At 39.1% G+C, this 20,054-nt stretch overlaps 1 long non-coding RNA gene across 2 annotated transcripts; it reads right to left on the reverse strand.

Annotated features, from left to right (window-relative positions):
- Positions 1-1,112: 1,112 nt before the first annotated feature.
- LOC112992149 (uncharacterized) lies at positions 1,113-18,092 on the reverse strand. Of its 2 annotated transcripts, XR_010387755.1 has the most exons (7): positions 17,716-18,092; positions 15,244-15,377; positions 11,603-11,871; positions 11,318-11,456; positions 8,378-8,648; positions 6,790-6,851; positions 1,113-5,670 (listed from the first exon to the last, which is right to left on the reverse strand). It is a non-coding gene; the product is annotated as an uncharacterized LOC112992149 (long non-coding RNA). The 2 variants fall into 2 exon arrangements; XR_003261465.2 differs by lacking the exon at positions 15,244-15,377 and having other exon boundaries at positions 17,716-18,084.
- Positions 18,093-20,054: the final 1,962 nt, after the last annotated feature.

Raw genomic sequence — 20,054 nt, forward strand, 5'->3', positions numbered from 1 at the left:
CTAATGACTATTTTTCTGTCTCATCAACTCATTAAATAAAATTATTTTTGATTAGGATTGAAGTACACGAATAAGCTATGAAAACAATCATTTTAGATAGATTTACAATAGGCACTTTTCTTCAATTCCATTAACATATATGGGAACCTTAATGTTTGTTACTTTGATTTGAAAAAATAAAATTATAGGGCTCTGTGTCATCTAGTTCATGTTCTTTTCCAACCTCTTTTTAATAAAGCAAACAAAACCAGAGAGAGAATCATCTGCAAAATTACAGACCAGTAAGAAAAAAAGAAACGTTTCAATGCCATATAATTCAGACACTTCAAAGTTCTCTTCTCTATAAAAATGTCAAGCACATTATAAATTTGAACAATTAAAGTACTGGAAAACTACTTTTGTTTTCAAAAGACCGTATTTCCCTAAAATGAAACAACTAAGATTTTTTATATATTTATTTCTAAAATGAAGAAATAAGCCTTTTTTACTTGGAAATAATCATACCCACTATGTTCTCACATTGAAAACGTAGAGCATTGTAAGTTTCAGTTTCTCTAAACCATGATTTTTCATTATGTGATGAAAAGATTTTCACAGCAACATTCTCTCCTTGGCACTGACCTCTCCAGACTTCTTCATAATGACTTTTTCCTAAAAAAACTGATAATGAATTGCTGAATAATGATATATTATATGCATTTCTTTTCAGAGCTGAAAACATTTTAAATAGATGTATATTAAAGACAGGACTTTGCTTGTTATTCTCCAGGGCTTCTTAGCACTCATAGTATGATTAAAGATGGAGACAGTCTCAGGATTGTTAAGAAGCACTGTGAGAATGCTGGAGCTATTATAGTAGACCATATAGCAGTAACCTGGCAGTAGGTTTTTATGAGCAAATTCACCCCCATTAAATGATCTCTCTTTAATGACAAAAACAAAAGTTCTCAGTTTTAGAGAAGAATAAAGATAGCAATAATTTTTTTAACTGAGAGTAGTAACTACTATCTCAAATCTTTGTTCTTCAACAGAGAAGTACCACTGAAGAAAGGTAGAGCTGACAACTGCTCTTTCTCGTTCCTTCTTTCTAAAGGGTGTTCATTTTTCTTCATAGCACTACAATAGGACTTAAAACAAAGATAAGACTTGTAACTGTACTGGATTGCATTGCTCCTGATACTGGAAAAAAAGAAAGCACATGAGCAGTTCACATACCTGATTTTACTTTATCTTACTCTAATTTTCTCCACGGCCACAGAGGTATTGCAATTTGTAGAAACTTTAGAACCTACCTCAAAGTAATTAATTTCCTCCGTTCGATTGATTTCACTTCTGCATGAAGTAGCCACAGAAAAAAGAAAAGCAGACATTATTACAGAACAGCCTATCTTGTTCCTTTCAGGGACCAAACTGATCTCTACCTAGGCGACTGACAAACCCATGCCTTTGAAACTAAGCAAGCAGGAAAAACAAAACAGAGACAACAACTACCTGTCGGAACATTGCAGTCAAAGAAAACACAAATTCTTCCCATTTTTCCCTAAATACATTGACAGAAAAGAAGTGCTCAGGTATTGCAATGAGAACAACAAGAGCATTGAAAAACAAAAGTAGTAAAAAGACTTTTGGCCACAACCTGATTTCTTGATCAGCTAAGTGAGTCTTCTTTATCTATACACACTCTTTTTGGAATGTACCAGTAAATAAGACGACATACACAAATGTGGGAAATGCCCAACTTCAAGCCTGTATAGTGCAGGAAAGAAAAAGACTCAGACTAATAAAAATAATTTGCAAGAACTGAATGGCTACGATCCCCTACAAAGAATAGTTCTGTGTATTTACAGATACAATTTTTTGGCAAGGATGTGTCCCATTTTGATCTAAGTAGTATCACACAGTTGCCACAAAAACAAAATCCAAACACCAGAAAACTTCAACTGCCTGAAAGCAATAAGTTATACTGGAACCATGTAAAAATGCTTGACAAATAATCAGGTTAGATTAGTAGTTATACAACAAACAAATGAAAAGCAATATCATATTATTCATATCAATATAGATATAATAAATAGCAATATAATTAATCTGTTTATTATACAAGTTAACCAGACTAACAGAAATTAAAACATTCATACCTTGGCAGAAGTAATGACTTTGCACTGATGTTCCAGTTACAGAGGTTTCCACAACAACATTGTACAACGTGATTTATTGAAGATACAATTTCTTATGTCACTTCTCCACGATCCAGAACAACAAAACGCCTTTTCTGGGAAATATATGCCTTATCGCTCAGGATCACTGACATTGCTGAATCAAGCAACAATTCTGACAATTGCATGAAATCCGCTCACAAATACATTCAAATGGCATAGATTTAATGGCTTCACCAGTGGGAAAAAACCCACATACGTTGTTCTCATAAGCCAAAATATCTACTCATATACTAGCAGACAAACTGCTAAATTACAGGTAGGTATTATCTTACATATTCCACCACAACTTAGTTCTTACTAGCACTACAAAATAAAAAAACGAATTAAAACATTATAGGTATTTCCTTATCTCAGCTTTTCCTTGTTTTTTCCTGCTCTCTTTTTGTGCACATGCCTCAAAAGGGGTGCCATGAGTATCTGCATTCAACATTAGAATCTCTTCCCTGCAAAGGGTAACTTTAAACAGCGCCAGTCTAAAGACAAGTAAGATAAATTTCACTTTCCTATCAGTAGGTTTGCTCTCCCCAAAGGACAGGCCTATTGCTTTGGACAGAAATATTAATTCAAGTTCATCATCAGTGGAAGCTTTCTAGCTCTCTTAAGAGAACAAAAAAAAAATCCAAAGCTACTTCATGCAGGCCTGATTTGGACCAGCCACACCTGTCCAAGAGGGATCAAAGCAGAGAATTTTAAATACAATTACTAAAATGAAATTGAAAAAGCCAAGGTAGACAATATACAGAGAAGTAAATTTGAAAACATCAGTATTATAGGTTGATATCTTGTTGCCATGAACAGCAATTTACATTATTGATCAACCATATAGAAGAACAACGTAATTCTGTTCATTTTAGATGTTTTTCCCCCTCCTCCAAAAGAAAGTGCCTATGAATGAAATAAAAATTAGCTAAAAACAAAACCGATAAATATCCACTGCAATCACAAAAAGGACAGATGATATCTCTACAATCTCCAGAAAGGTATATATCATACATTTACACAAGCATTCCTATCACTTGACTTCAGGAATGGGGTTCAGTTGTCTAAGCACAATTTTTAGTGTCATTTTAGACACTCTAGGCTATGTCAACTGTCATTGCAGCAAGATGTAGCTCTTCCATGCTTTTTGGGTCATATCAGCTTGCCTTGAGTAGATGTGTTAGCTTGGGACATTGAGTATGGCAGCTGAAGCCTTTTCTTAGGCAACTGAACCTGCTCTAGATGTATAACTTAGCTACTTAAATTCTCTATATGGACTTATAGGCTATATGACACAAATGCCAATCTCCTCTCCACTCCCTTACTTTGTCCAGAAATGCACTGGAGGAGATTGAAAGAAATGCTGCCCTAACATTTTATTCACTACGAACAAGTTGCATTTAAAGAAAATTTCACATTTCCTCCAGAAAATAAATGGAAAAAAAAAACCCTTCCATATATCTCAGAACACCAGTAAAAAACACCTTGAAATCTTAAAGGAGGATCCACATTGCTGCTTCAATTGCTTTGAAAAATATGACCATTTGTTCTGCATGACAACATAACATCCATAACTTCTAACCCATTACTTAATTCAATTCCTACCCAAAAGCAATTGTGTTCAGCTAACTAAAAGGCAACAACTGGACAGCTGAGCAAAGTGCAAGGTCTTCTGGCCAGACAATCACTGTACACATAGCTCCAGACCAGCACTGCTACATGCTGCCTCTGCTCCAGATAGCAAACCAAGCAGAAGTCAGCTAAGTAATACAAGGAGGAAGAGGGGAAAAAAAGCAGTCTCTGCAGTGGTACTTGCTATGTGAAAAATTGCTGAATACTAGCATCTGAATATTTCCAGATCAGCTTCCTACTCTATTTTTCTATCTTCTATACTTACATATTCAGGGAATATGTAAATAGATTAAAGTTGATAAATGAAAAAAAAAAGTAAATGAAATATTTCCCTGGAAATAAGCATTACTAAGAATCACAGAAAGGTTGAGGTTGGAAGGGACCTCTGGAGATCATCTAGTCCAACCCCTTTGATCAAGCAAGGTCACCTACAGTATGTTGCCCTGGACCCTGTCCAGATGGTTTTTGAATATCTCCAAGGATGGAGACTCCACAACCTCTCTGGGCAACCTGTTCCAGTGCTCTGTTGCCCTCAGTAAAGAGCTGTTCTCTTGTGCTCAAGTGGAACTTCCTGTGTCTCAGTTTGTGCCCGTGGCTTCTTGTCCTCTCACTGGGCACCGCTGAAAAAAGTCTGGCCCAGTCCCCTTTACAACCTCCCTTCAGACATTTATACACACGGTTAAGATGCCCCTGAGTCTTCTCTTCTCCAGGCGGAACAGGCCCAGCTCTCAGCCTTTCCTCATATGAGACATGTTCCAGTCCCTTCATCCTCTCAGTGGCCCTTCAACAGACTTGCTCCAGGAGCTCCGTGTCTCTTGTATTGGGGAGCCCAGAATTGGACAACTGCTCCAGGTGTGGCCTCTTCAGGGCTGAGTAGAGGGGAAGGATCACATCCCTGAACCTGCTGGCAATGCCCTTCCTAATGCAGCCCAGGATACCTTTAGCCTTCTCTGCCACAAGGGCACATTGCTGGCTCATGCTCAACTTGTTGTCCACCAGGACTCCCAGCTCCTTCTCCACAGAGCTGCTTTCCAGCAGGTCAGCCCCCAGCCTGCACTGGTGCAGGAGGTTATGCTTCCCCAGGAGCAGGACTCTGCACTGCCCTTTATTGAGCTTCAGGAGGTTCCTCTCTGCCCAACTCTCCAGCCTGTTGAGGTCCCTCTGAATGGCAGCACAGCCCTCTGGGGTACCAGCCAGTTCTCGCAGTTTTGGATCATCAGCAAACTTGCTGACAGTGCACTCTTTCCCTTCATCTAGGTCACTGATGAATACGTTGAACAGGATTGGACCCAGTACTGACCCCGAGGGACACTGCTAGCTACAAGCCTCCAACTAGACCTTGCATCGCTAAACACAACTCTTTGAGCTCTTCCATTCAGCCAGTTTTCAACACCTGTCTGCTCATCTAACCCACACTTCCTGAGCTTGCCTATGAGGATGTTATCAGAGAGTCAGAAGCCTTACTGAAGTCAAGGTAGACAACATCCACTGCTCTCCCCTCATCTACCCAGGCAGTCATTCCATCAGAGAAGGCTATCAGATTGGTTAAGCATGCTTTCCCCTTTGTGAATCCATGCTGACTACTCCTGATCACCTTTTCCTCCACATGCTTAGAGATGACATCCAGGATGAGCTGCTCCATCACCTTTCCAGGGATCAAGGTGAGGCTGACTGGCCTGTAGCTCCCTGGGTCCTCTTTCTTGCCCTTCTTGAAGACCAGAGTGACATTTGCCTTCTTCCAGTTCTCAGGTATCTCTCCTGATTGCCATGACATTTCAAGGTATGCATATTCTAAGATTTCCCAGAAGATCAGGAAGTGGAAACAGTAGAAAGTGAATGTCTGAAAATGGAAAAAGAATCCAGACAGTCTCCTGTCAAACTGAAACACCAGAGCTGGCTTTCGAAAATAGCTTCAGTAGAGAATTCTAATGCATTAAGATATCTCGAATAACCAAGTTGCTTACAAAAAGGTGACTCTGAAGACAAGAGCAGAAGTGTGGGGAAAAAAAAAAAAGAAAAAAATCAGGCATGCCTGCAGCTGAACCTGAGAGACTATGCGAAAAATGCAAGTTTCTGAAAAAATAAACAAAAAAACTTTCATTTCTCAATGAATCATCATTCCTGGACTCTTGAAACAAGATAGGACCTTACTATGATATAAACCTACACAGAACACTAAGAGTTGTAAAAATTTAGTGGAGAAAATTTCCCAAGGGATTCAAGTGCAGCTTTGCTCATAACTGCAGCATGACATGACTGCCCATGAATGAAAGCATGATTGACCGGAAAACTCACTTTTTCCGATTAGAAATATACAGCCCTTGTAGGTTAGAAGCTCCTCATCCAAAATAGCTATTTATGCAAAATAAAAAGTTTGAGGTAAGATGATCAATAGTGAGGTCTAATGCGATGAGGATGGCATTAAAAAGTGCCATGACATATTACAAGGCTATTGATAGGATACCTACACCATCTCAGTCAATAAGGAATAAGACTATATTGCTTTGGAAGCCCAGGATTACCTTAGGCTATTATAAAACTGATACTCTTGTTTCACATGTTTCAAGCCAGGCTTCCAAGTTCATACACAGAAAGACTCCTTAAAAACGTCAGAGACACATTTTACGACCAAAGACAAGTGTACCATCACTATGTGGGGCAGTTTGGGAACACCAACAATGCTGGAATTTTCAAGCCTACACAGAGTTGCTGTCCTACATACAGGTATGGTCTTCACATTCCCTGTTACACTACCTGGCTAATGTTTTACTATATATTTGTATCACATGTACTGGTTGTAGTCCTTTCCTAAGTAGCTGCAGGATGAATCAGAGCATGCAGCGGGAGACTAAAACATGGATTGCATTTGTGAACAGAAAGGCTAGAGCTTCCAAGTAGTACTTGCTACAAGATATCGCTATCTGTTGCATATCTGTGAAAGCAAGTGAAAAACCCTTACCACAAACCAGGAAGTGGAGGTCACTGTTTTTTCAGGCTTCCTTAAGCAACCAGCAAGATGCCCTATGCAGAATGGGATAATCAGAAGTAATTTATCCTCTGCTTTCACAGTAGAAACATGATCTACTACATCACAATTTTTCAGCTTGTTTTATGTGCTTCTGTTGTCCGAAAAGCAGATTCATTGCCCGGTGTGCAATGAGCCAATAATTACACACTCAGGAGAGACATTTGTTTATTTATTTCAGAGTTGCGCAAGCCTGGGTGCTCGGTGGTTTTCCACAAATCGAGCACACCCCCCCCAACTTTTCAGGTAGCATTTATACAATCAAATTTGCCATATTTGTGACTTCCTTCCTCTTTTACACTGATTGGTTAATGATTTCTTCACATTTCCCTGGGTCCCACCCCTGCTTCTCAAGGTCCTGGTCAATTAATTAACACTGCCCCAGCTGGGTCAGTAGGTGTTATCTTCTAAGGCCCTGAGGAAGAAGACATAATCCAGACCCCTTAATCATCACTGTTTTAACAGTGAGAGGAAGCTTTTTGCTTCCCAAGGTCTTGGCGCCCAAACAGGCCTTATTTCTCAGCCTTGGCATCCTCCCTTTCGGAGAGTGGGGCACAGGAATGCAGACTGCTTGTAACTCCCTTATCTTTCCAGCCTGCACCAGCTCTGAGGCCTTTTCTTAACGAACTAGGAGCGCGGCCTAAGGCTTCAGCAAATTTAGCTACTTATGCTAAGCAAGTGTGCGGCTACTCATGCTAAGCAAATTCTATCTGAGATAGAAGTTATCCAAATCTACCTACTTCAAACATTCTTTCTGAGCTTCTCAGGGTTGTCCTGTAACACTTCCACTATACTGGAGATGGCTGATCTACAGAACGAGTCATAATTTCCCTCCTGCATAGTAGTGCACTTTCCCTAAGTAGTATTGTTTCACTCCTCTTTTCTCTACTGAGGCTGTGCTTTCTCAGCATGTAAGTATTCTAGCTGCCAAAATTACAACAGCCCATGTTTTGGCGTCAATTTTTTTTAATTGTTCAAAGTTCAGATAAAAACAAACTGATTCTGGGGCTATTCTTCTGTGTGAAATAACAAAAATAATGGTATAGGCAATGCAATACTTGGATTACTTTCAACATCATCTTCAAAATAGGATGCATCAGCAAAATCCTGTCTAGCACCTCCTCATATGTACAGATGGTATAAGAACTGCTAGAGATACAGCTTGGTTTCTTCCCTTCTCACTTTCCCAATCTTGATTTTTCACCCTCAATTTAATTTATCACTTTCACATCTTTTGAATTTTTATTAAATAAGATCCTTTTCATGATGGTCCTGCACAGCCATTTCTTTATTAAAAGCTTCAGAAATACTTGCATTATGTTTCTATCATGATATTTTTCTTTCTAAAATAATTTTTAGCTTGTAAGCCTTTCTCAGGGAAGATGATGTCATTTCACAGAATTTTTGTCATTGTTTCAGAGCTATTTTAAATAGGTTATTGGAGATATTCGCTCATGTAAAAAGCCATCAGTCCATAAAAAATCATGCCTAACCAACAGCCAGTGATGGCCAGGTATCTCACCTCTTCCTCTCTATGACCATCTCTGATTCTAAATTCCTTTTCCTTCTCTTAAAGACTTGCTGCTGCAGAAACTTTCCAAATGCGCTCCTCTGAGTAGGGCTTGGCATGAACAACTTTGCCTGGGGATCAGCTTTGATTTCTTCCATCAATTCATCAAACTATTTCCTTTGAGAAAACTGGATGAGCCAAAGTCAGTTCAGCCTGGATATCTCTTTCAGGCCCACAATCACGTATACTGCTAGGATCTATAGTTCACAGTATCAGGATGCATCTAGGGAGACAATTTGAAAGAGGCTGTCAGGGAGCTCTTAAAAAAAAAAAAAAAAAAAAAAAAAAAGCACACAAATCTGTATTTGAGGGATTGATACAGAACCCAATCAGACATTCACACCTAAAACATCTATAATCATTTATAAAGTCACTGTACTCCAACTTAGACATGGTAAACAGATTGTCTCAAAAGACGAAAGCTTTCTGAATGCTTGGTTTATAAAAATCACCTCCAGCATTGCTTTAAGATAACTGAATATAAAGTTTAAAAAAAAAAGACTAGATCATTGCCTAATTCATTGTTATGTCCTAGGGAGAGAATCAGTAACGCAGAGCTAGTCATGAAAGCTCCTTAAACACTATTACTGTTTCACAAGTGAATGCCTGTCTATGCCTTAAGCAGACCATCTATTTTTTGCAATACTATTTAGATAAGGCATCTGGATGCAACTAAAACACTCGGGAGTGCAGAAAAGTCTCTAAGTTTCTCCCAAAAGTTTTCTGATCAAATATGGCATCTACAGGAGTTCACTCTCCATGTACAAGTGTTATTGTAACCTTAGGATTGCATCAAGCTCTAGACAAGAAACTCAAACTGATTTATATCTATGAACATTAAAGTGTATCATAGGATTTATACTTACGTCAGGGCTCAGTTGCTTTCTTAATCCTAACAGATGGATACTGAAAGAAGCTCATATTTACATACTTTGTATCTAACGAGCTAGTACTTCCGAGGTGCCGCCACTGCTCTTTTGATTTGATTCTTTTTCTGCCTTTTGGGTTTTCTTAACAGCTGTTGTAAACAAAGTATTCTTTAAAGCATATCTTTTAAGAATTCCAACTAGAACAGCTGTTTAGCTTCTTACAGGTCAAACAGGGATGACATAATAATGATTGTTCCCATCAAGATAACACTGAAAGATTTCTAGTCTTGTAATCTCCCTTTCTTTTTTGCCCAAGCAATTTCATTAAAGAATGATATCTAGATAGTGTTTAGAAATTTCCCAGGATATCATAAAGGATTATGCAAATCTACTTCTGTAAGTCACTTCATTTACAATCACAAATTGTCAGTATTTCAAACAAAATTAATATGGTAGAATTATTTCTTTATAGCATCAAAGTTTGCTCTTTTTTATTGTATACTTTTGAACTGCTTTAAATATAAAAAGCTAGAAGAGATTTTGAATGTTAGGGCATTTCATTCTTTAATTACAAGCAGTAAGAGGTCAAAATAAGGACAATTATCTGCAAAGTGCTTTGTATAAATGGGTGAAAAAGTAAGGAAGTTCATGTCATGCTTGATCTGAAAATTTTTCTCCCCTTATCTGAACCAGATAGTGAACCCTGGAGCTTGACAGACACTCTGACTTATGAGTAGCCAAGCAACCCTGGTTCATTGTAGCATTATTAAGGCAATACAGGGTATTTTTAGAGGGCTGTCACATACTGAAGACAAAATTTTGGTCCTGAAAGGGATATAGGGTAATGTCAGTTATTGACTAAACTATCTGTTCTCCAACTCCACATCCAACAAAGCAAGCAGCAGTTAGATTTGTGGTAGCTGGAATGTGCAGCCTGCTGTATCCTCTGGGGTAAGAAAGTCTGGAGAAAAATAAACGGATTTAAGAGAATTTGCATTAACAATTAAATTCTATTTAATTATTTTTTGGCATTATTTTTTATGCCATGTTGCCAAATTGCTTTATAATGCAGCTGCTGACGCTAAGCTAGTTAAAACTAATTACCAGCAAAGGTGGGTTTGTAGAGAAGGGGGATCTACCTACCAGGACGAAGGGTCTGGCCAAAGGTCCCTTATGGAGAAAGTCTACAAAAGCCAGGCTGGGAGGAAAGCGAGACATTTGCTCAAGAGATTTTAGAGAAAGACTGCCTTTTCGAACAAAACAAAACAAAACAAAACCAAAAACAAAACCAAACCCAACCCCCCTTCCACAACTTTCCAAATGGATTTCTCACATGGAACAGGAAATTAAACTGGTGCAGTCTCTTCTATGGAGACACAGGAAGGGAACTGAGCATGATGAATTTGACAAATGTGCCAACAAGCAGAGTTTTATATTAGAAAAAAAAAAGGAAGCATTCAAGAATGAGAGAGCTGGAACTGTCTGCCTCCATGCTATAAACATGCACAGAAGAGCCTTGGATGAAAGAAGTAAAAAAGTGAACCATACATGCCATCTAAATATGAGAGCAACATGACTCGAAAAACAGTTGTACTTAAATGTTTATCAGTTGAATCACTTTTTAAAGAAGTTTCCTTAACTTGAGCCATGTTTCAAAGGGTCTAAAGAAACCACCTATTTATGTTTTTAATAAAAGTGTACTGAACACACTGCCTTTGGCATAAATTGTTTCATTTTAAAACAATCTGAAAATACTTTCAGCTGCAGAATGCAACATCTTCAGAAGAAGAGACAACAAAATATATGTCTGGCTATAGGAAACTGGAAAGGTGACTGCAACAACAAATTGTTACAAAGAAAGAAATCACTAGGACCCTTAATTATGTTATTTTTATTTTACAATAGAACTCAAAAACTACCAGAATGATCCATGAAGATGTTACTTACTTCTAGCTTTTCTTCAAAATGTGCTATATGTTTGTACAGTTATACTGAGTAAGCAAACAAAGAGAGAATTTTTTACCTTGTGAGTTTCCTTAGTACTGTACTCCAGCCGCCTGCATGCGGCTAAGGTAACAATAAAGGGAGCAAATCATGCACCTCCACTTCCAGCGACTCCTCCTCATCAAAGAATCCAGACATTTGGACTTCAAAAGAGAAGGCTGTGAACAAACAGAATAATACTGACAACACATCTTGAAGAAGTTCAAAAAAAAGCAAAAAGTTGTAAAACCTTCTTTTTTAAGTATTCCCTCTTTCTTCAAGTGCAGTACTACTCCGGGTGTTTTAAGAATGGGATAATGCTTACCTAAAGTCTCAATGAAGAGCCATACAGCAGCCCTAAAGAGGCTGGAATATTCCATGTGGAAGCCACTGTCACTACTTGAGTCTTAGCAGAATAGGCCTTTATAAGAAGTGGAAATTAGCAGTTTGGCAGTATTTTTCCAGTAAGGAGACTTGGAATCGTGGATTTTTCAGACATGGGTAGATGGAAATGACAGGTTCTCCATAAGGGCTTAGGTCCACTTACACAAAAGGATAAAGCACATCTAACATCTAGCGTACAAAATACTGTTCCTGCAAAACAAGCATAAGATAAATCAGTTTCCTAAAAAACGTAAAAGTAAGCTATCTTATTCTTGTGAAAATCTGTCAAGAGATAGATTCAGTTCTCAAATTGCACTAACCGTTCTAGTAACCGTGTTAAGACGACTGTCTTCATGGAAGAATAGAGAACAAATCATATAGGTGAAGTTTCAAAAAGCTAGTCTCTTCGGAAAGAGGTAAGGTTAGAGACCCCACTCCACAGTAGGATGTTAATGGAAGAAGGCATAGCCCAATTAAATTCTTCAGAAACCTACCCTCGGCAATGTGTGAGAACAGAGTGCAACCTCTGTCTGAGGTTATTAAATGGATTCAGACATAATAATTGAGGAGACAAAATTCTTTAACTCAAAACTGCAATCAAGACAGTAGAAGTCAGTATTAAGAAACATGACCTCAGCACCAAGCTAAAAACCTTTTTAGTCTTTTAGGTAGGCTCTTGATTTAGTGGTGTTCATTCCATCCTCAAGAGCCAGCCATCACAGAATAAGTCAAGCGAAGATCTTCTCAATTCAGGCAAGACAGTGAGAGATGATCCAAACAGAGATCTTAAATCAACATTGTCTGGGACATCAACAATGATGTCCCAATCATTGGGACGAATACAGTCACTCAAGTCTCGCCATCCTTCCCTTCCCTAGAGAATTACTCTTGAAAAGAGGGAATATGAGGAAAAGCATATATCAGATCCTCTGACCACAACATCAGGAATGCTATGGTGTTAGTGCAGGTACCAGAACTGTGCTGAAGTGAAAGATCAGGTACTTCTTGTTTCGCTGTGAGGCAAAGAGAAACTTAGAGAAAGAGCAAGAAAACAGGAAAGCATTCCACAAGGGAATGATAAAGCTGAGAGGGGGCAGTTTTTAAACTGGAACTCAAAATGGGCAGGGCAGAGAGGGGGGAAAGGAGGAAAGAACATATTTTACACACATAATAGAATAGAATTTTTATCTCTGAAGGTGTAATGGATAATACTTTAACAATTATAAATTACTATAATTCAAAAAATTGCCTTTAAGTATTCAAAGCTCCTCAGCATCATCTTTTTCTGCTTCCTGTTTCAGGGATCTCTACCAATATGTCTCACCTCATCTCGTATAGAGCTTCACTTTAACATTCGTCCGCTTTTCAATGACAATAACATGGTGCTTCACATAAACAAATAAAACTAATCTAATCTAAGATCTAATAAGACTAAGTCCAATTTCCTATTAACTAAGGCTTCCCATATACATGCCTCCAAAAAGGCAAGTGTGCTACACAATACTGAACCTTCTTCATACACTTCCATGTGAAAAAGGAGGTGCTTTGCTAATATTTAAGATTTCAGAATTACTTTTGTAACTCACAAACCAGTAGTTTGGTATATTGCCCATTGGAAATATTCACATATTAGGCTAAAAAGCAAGAACGCATGTCAATATAGTCAACCAACTTTTAATTACCTCAAAATGCCTTATGTGTGGAAAATTTTACTGAATTTTTGGCAGCTCCTAGCATGACTATACTGCTGAAACGCATAACTTCTGGTTTTAAGGATGCACAAAACCCCAAAAGAGTCTATGTGGTAGTGACAAGGTTACAGCTGCTGCTACTTTAATTTATTGGAGAACATCCACACTGGCATTCAGCAGTGACTGTATTTTGGCTGAGGGCTTGTATTGTTCAAAAAAGTTTATTCAAGTGACTAGAAAAAAAAATCAAGATTTTACATACATGCAAACACAAGCAAACATGTAAGAACTAGACAGCAACCTTGGTATCAAAGACATAACTTACTTTGGCATTGCCTTTCTTTTGGCATTGTTCCCATACCAATTATAAATTTGACCCCTGGAACCATACTCAAAAAAATCCCCCGCCCACAGCGTAGAAGGGAATGGGAATACATGACTAGCGGGAAAAATGCATGAATGCACATTTTAAGGTGAGCAATAACTCAGAATCAATTTGGAATTTATCACCAGTTCTCCCTTTACTTCATCTTTTCATAAGTCTCTTACTACTTCTGTCTGTCAGATTTCTAAATACTTAAGATTTAACTTAAATCCACAATAAAATAAATGCTTTTGAAATATAACATTATTCTCTGTGGACAGATGGCCAATGGCAAGAATCACAACTGTGACCTCCCATTTTAGAAGTACAAGCATCTATTGTCTAAGCTAAAAGACGCAGGTTTGTAATCTCAAAAACTGCATTGCTCCACAAATTCATGCAACAAAGAGCTATGGATATGTCTACACTAACAGGTAATGCAGAACAATCAGAACAGATGGGTAGATTAGAACAGCTAATGCTAAGGACCCTACATCTACAATATGCCTTTTAGGATTTTACTTTAAACCTTATCTAGTCTGGTCCTTCATACTGAACACATCTTTTACACACATGGTTTGAAGCCATCCAAAGGAAAGCTACACAGCAAATCTTTGCTTTCTGGACTGTAGCCCTTTAGGGAGTAATTAGAAAGTGCCACATCATCCTCACAAAGGTGAAAGTACTACATCCATTGCCTGTTTAAGACATTCCTTATGCGTGCAAGCTTTGTTTCTGTTACTGCTCATTATAAGTGACACCTGCCATATGAATCATCTGTCATCTCCAAGCATGGTCAGCAGTCAAAAAAAAGGTAACAGAGGGAGGATGAGAGCATAATAGGCTTAGTACTGCAGTAGCCACTCAAGAACACCACATATGAACTAACCCTTGGATATTCTTTTGTCCCAGAAAGACAAGAAACAGCATGACTTTCTAGGTGCCCTTGCCACAGTGACTGCTTTGCCCTTCGTCTACCAGAGATTCTTGGTATTCTAGGTCAACTCAGAGTGGTGGGAACATGCTGATCTTTAAGATGTAGGATAATCAGCACCACTTGCAAAAATTTTCAGATGTGGGGTTGCACAAGCCAAGTCTTCTGCCATGACTTCACCACATTTTTGAAGGAGATTTTGAGAACCTATGCTCCCAACAGTCGTTTGCCAAACAGTTTTCAGTAGACAAGTCCACAGAGACGGAGTTCTCCCTGGCCATTCTTCATAACTTCTGTGTGCAACCTAGCTAAACCAGGTTGCTCAGGACCTCAGTCAATTAAGTTTTGAAAATCCTGGAAGATGAAGAGTCCATAATCTCTCTGGGCAATCTATGCCTGCGCTTAACCACTCTCCTGGTGAAGAGTGTTTTCCTTAGGTCCAGGCAGAATTTCCAGCTTGTGACTGCTACCTCTTGTCCTTTAGCTGTATATTTCTTAGCCAAGTCAAGCTCCATCTTTTCTATACAAATTGCAGGTGAATGCTGTGTCCTCTGCAACCTCTGAGAGGATGTATGTAAGCCTTTCCATCTCACCTGGAATTAAGGACCACTTTCTTCTGTAGCTGTATGCCTAGCTCCCCACTTGCGATCCCAGGATGGCAGCTGTGTCTGGGATGTTACCTGTGTCCTCACTACTGAAGGGCACAACCGCGCCAAGTGTTCACAGCCTAGAGTGGAACAGGAAAGCATGAGATTGCCTGTCACTATCTTTTCATTGGATTGCTTATCACAAACTGATTAAGAAGTAACAGATTCCCAAGATTTGTGTTACTTTCTGCTGCTCAATTCATGATCTCTTCTGGTCAGCACAGTTGCTCCAGCTATGTCTCCTCTACTATTCTATGCCCATTTTAACCTTTACTGCATATTAGCAACACCTGTGATCACGACCTCAAAAAACCCTCAAGAAACCTCACATGCCTCTAAGATGTAGACAAATAGATAGCAAGCAGGAATGACCAGAACACTAGCTTCAAAAGCATACTACTACTTAAAACTGAAACATTCATACAGAGAAACCCTATAATGAAAGTAGAAAAGATGATGTAGGATTTACATATTTGTGTTAAGAGTTGCCCATAAAAATAGATCTGCTACACATTTGCAGTTATTTTGCTTGGTTAAAGTGAATTTTTGAATGGCTTCAAATTGCTTCACCAAAGTGCCACAGTATTCAAATAAAGCATCAGTCTCTGAGTAGATATTCACTGGTGCACAGCTCCACTGATACCTGCTTTCTATTCTGCAAGTTCTTCTGATTGCAGGCTATGTAATACCTCTTGAAAGTACTGAGACTATGGGATTTCAAAGTAAAAACCTGTGCTTGATTCCTCCCATTTTAACCTATAATCCACCTTGTTAGACATCATTGCTTAATACTGAATCCTCATGCTATTTAATGCAAACAGGCTGATGCAGATATACTTCAGTGCACCCAATAACTTCAGGGCCAGGACACCCAGGCACCTACGGGAAAAGTAACAAACCAAGATCATTTTACTTGAACTTCTCAGAGTAGCTTTGCACAGAAGAAAGCTTCCTTGGTGCTTTGCCAAATAAGCACAGATTTGGGGGTCTGACACCCACACAGTGGGCTCAAAATATTAGAGAGACATGCATCAAGTTCACCCTTGTGCTGTAACCACTCAGGTTTAAAAAAAAAAAAAAAAAAAAAAAAAAGCTAGTGACTAATTCAACTGCTGCATGCATTACTTTGCCAGACATACCAATAGAAACAGCATCAAAAAAGGGTCTAAAGATTTTGGTGTCAAGTTTATATTTCAACATTTCTCATATCTGCTTGAACTGTAAGATTCCAGATTAGCAATAATTTGAAAAATTTCAGTGAGATCTGTGTAACAAGCACTTGACCAGCAAGTCTAATCAACTTAAAAGAAATGTTATTTATACTGAATTAATCACTAGAAGGCTTCCTCTTAAGGAGTTAATGAAAAAAATACTGATACATTAGGATTTTTTTAAAATCTCTATATTAATTTACTACACAGAATACTTTCCTTTTTTGTCCTTTATGTAATGATTCAGTATTTTTTTCCTGCAGGCTTAGTTATTATTTCATTAGCATCAGCACTTTAAAATTTTAAAGGAGTATTCTTAGGCATAATTCTAACTCCTCAGCCTTCATTTAAAAATCCACACAGATGTATTTGATATTATATAAACTTAAAAATGAATAACGACATATGTGTCAAAAACGTCAATAGCTTCCACAAACTTCCCATTACTGACAGCTGGACACCTCTAGCTTTAAAACTGAGCTAATTAAAAGTATTCTCTAAACTTGAGCAAGTTGACTTTTCGTTTCCATTTAATTATTCTAATACCAATGAATGTTGCACTTCTGCATTGCACTCCATCAACAGGGTTTGTTCTGCTTCTGTTTCCTTTAAAAAGAAAGTAATGATTTCAGATACTATCACATCTCAGAGACGATGGATTTGAATCTTATTTTCAAAAGGTCTCTGGGACATGCAAGGCTGTAGGTTACCTGGGGGGGTCTGGACATTTTAACTACAACCTAATCAAGTTAACTAAAAAAATGCTATCTTTTCATGCTTTTTTTTTTCCACTGGAAAGACTTAGAAACAATTCTAACTACCTCAACACAGAATCTGTGGTGTCATAAAACCACAGCACTCAACCACGATGTCAATAAAGTGCTTATGATCTTAAGAAGTCTCATCCAACACTATTACACACTGCCAATTCCAAGACAAAAAAAAAAAACTCTAAATAAATGCCTGATCATACAAATCATTATCTAGACACCGATGCTTCTTCTAATTTAGCAAAACACGTTTTTTTTTCCTAAAAAAGCTCACCTCAGCTGTTTACAAACCACATGAGCAGCCAGGAGTAACTCGGGCTCCCTCTGCGTGGGTCTCCTGGACACCAGACTCCCTTGGCTCAGCGGCCCAGTTCAGACCGGACTGGACCAGACCGAAAAGCCGAACACCCAAGTTACCACGTCCCACTCCGACTTACCACGAGTGGAGGCGGTTCCGAGGCCTCCGGAGATGAGAAGCCAACCTCGCTCTTCCCAGCCCCAGGCGAGTGGCGGCGGCAGGCACCTCTGCTCCACCTCGCTCACGGTGAGGGGCTCGGCTCAGCCCGCCCTCAGACCTCGCTGTGGGGAGGAGACGGCGGTATATAGGCTCTTCTCTCCAGTTAACCTCCGCCAAGGTAGGCGAGCATCGCGCAGGAGCCGTTAATGCCAGAGAGCCGTTGGCGGCAGTTTCCCCCCGCCCCTGCCCGCCGCGGGGCTGCGCCCACAAGGGGCTGGGCGCTCGCCGCTGCCGCCGCAGGGCGCTCGCCGCGCCCGGCTGCTCCTTCCTTGGCGAGGGGTAAACCCGCCGCGCGGAGGAGCTCCTGCGCCTCGTTAGCGCCGCAGCCCACGGCAGCCGCCGCGGCACCCCCAGAGCTCGGCGTGGCGAGCGGAAAGCCGAGCCCCGCTCTCCCGCGGCGAGTGGCAGCCCAGCCGCGAGGCGGAATCCCTTGTGCTCTGTATGATAATTTCCTGGTGCGTTGCTGTACATCAGTTATCTATTTTACAAAAAGGATACAAAGAGAATTGCAGTAATTCTTTGGTATTACCTCAAAGTGGTTCACTTACACAGGTTTTAACCTTTAATCGTGCTACACGTACCCAAAATTATTCATTAGTTTCATGCAGTGGGTATTAAAAAGAACCTATTTCAACACCTCCACAACCTGAGTTGAAAAAAAAAAAAAAAAAAAAAAAGGAATTTTACTTCGGGCACAACAAACGTCTGAAAGTCTTCCACTTTTTAGCTGACCTTTAACTTGTATTTACCCAACTAGAATCTCATAAGAAATCAATGTCATAAATAAAACAAGGCACTCCTAGCATTTTTTTAACTTCCATTTTTCTGACTTTAACCTTTGCTAGACAAAATACTATAATGCATAAATGAATGCAAGAGTTTCTAGGCATGCCCAGTCAGGGCATGTGTTAGCAATGCCCCATTCCTCAGTTTCATGTGCAGACAGGATTTATACAAGCAAACCTTCGCCCATTGCCAGCCTATGGATGGCAATACGAGCAAGTGGTTTGTCTGGGTCAGCGTTGTACTTCAGAAAGTTAATATTGAGGTAGAGAGTTAATGTTCTAGCAACAGCAAAGACCAACAGCATCAGCAGTTAATACCTTAAATACCAGCAGTTAAAACCTTAACAGCTTTCTTTCTGTAGGATCTATGTTAGAGGATCCTTCCCAAAAAACTCTTAGTTCAAATTAATACATGAGTGGAGTAAACAGAAGAAGGATCAAGATCTCAGCTTTGCCTCTGTTGAGGAGGGAAGGGAGGCTTGTATTTATTGAAGCTAAAATTTTCCATTCCGAGTGTGCAGCTTAAAACCTGCAAGTTAAACTAAGTGTAAGGTTAAAACCTCTTGCTTCCAGAAGGGAGAAAGATGACAAATTTTATCTTTTGCAAGAGAAAGTTACTGATATTTGAAGAAAACTCCACTACTACAAATCACTGTGCAAGGCATCTTAGAAGTTAGAGAGTAATTGACTGATTTTGACTAGACAGGTCAGTCAGAAGAGCTCCTTACTGCAGCAGTTATCTTGTATCCTGTATCCAGGATGGTCCATTTAGACATAGTGCAGGAGCTTTTGTATTATACATACTGTAGCATACATGGCCTGCTCTGTCTAAACAGGATACATTGGCTGCTGCTTTGCATTCCCAGCTGGTGTGTCTGACAAGAGGCATGTACATCTCTTTCATGCAGTCATATTATATCAAGCAGATGGTTCTGATGAGCATCAAAATATGGTGGAAAGCTAGTTTTCATCATATGATCATATTAGTTTCTGAAGCTAGCATATTTAGCAATTCAGGCATGCAATTGTGGATTGTGAACGAGCAGGTACCATTTGTTTGGAGCAATTCTGTAAAGATTCTGTTATGCCTGTACCATTTTCTTTTAAATATTCATGGTTTTTTTATATGTAAGAAGCTCAGTATATATCAAATATCTCCCCCTTCCTAAACTAACATTCTTTGCTATGAGATTTATAATACTCGTTTTGTTTTTAAATTACACTTTCATCACTTTCAGCTTCTATTTCATGAATGCAAATTTTTCACGTAACATGAAGGGACTATCACTATTTGCCAAGTTCACGGTATTTGCCTTCTCTAGGCAAGTTACTTAGACATTTCTCCTGAATTAGTTCAAACCCATAACATTTTATTTCATAATTACTTAGTTTTCAAAATAGCTGTTAAAGTTCTTGTGCTAGTGGCTGGCAAGCATGTAAAACCTGAAAATACCAGAAGGCTTTTGCCATTCTA

The sequence above is a fragment of the Dromaius novaehollandiae genome, chromosome 2, assembly GCF_036370855.1.
Source record: "Dromaius novaehollandiae isolate bDroNov1 chromosome 2, bDroNov1.hap1, whole genome shotgun sequence".
NCBI lineage: Eukaryota > Metazoa > Chordata > Aves > Casuariiformes > Dromaiidae > Dromaius > Dromaius novaehollandiae.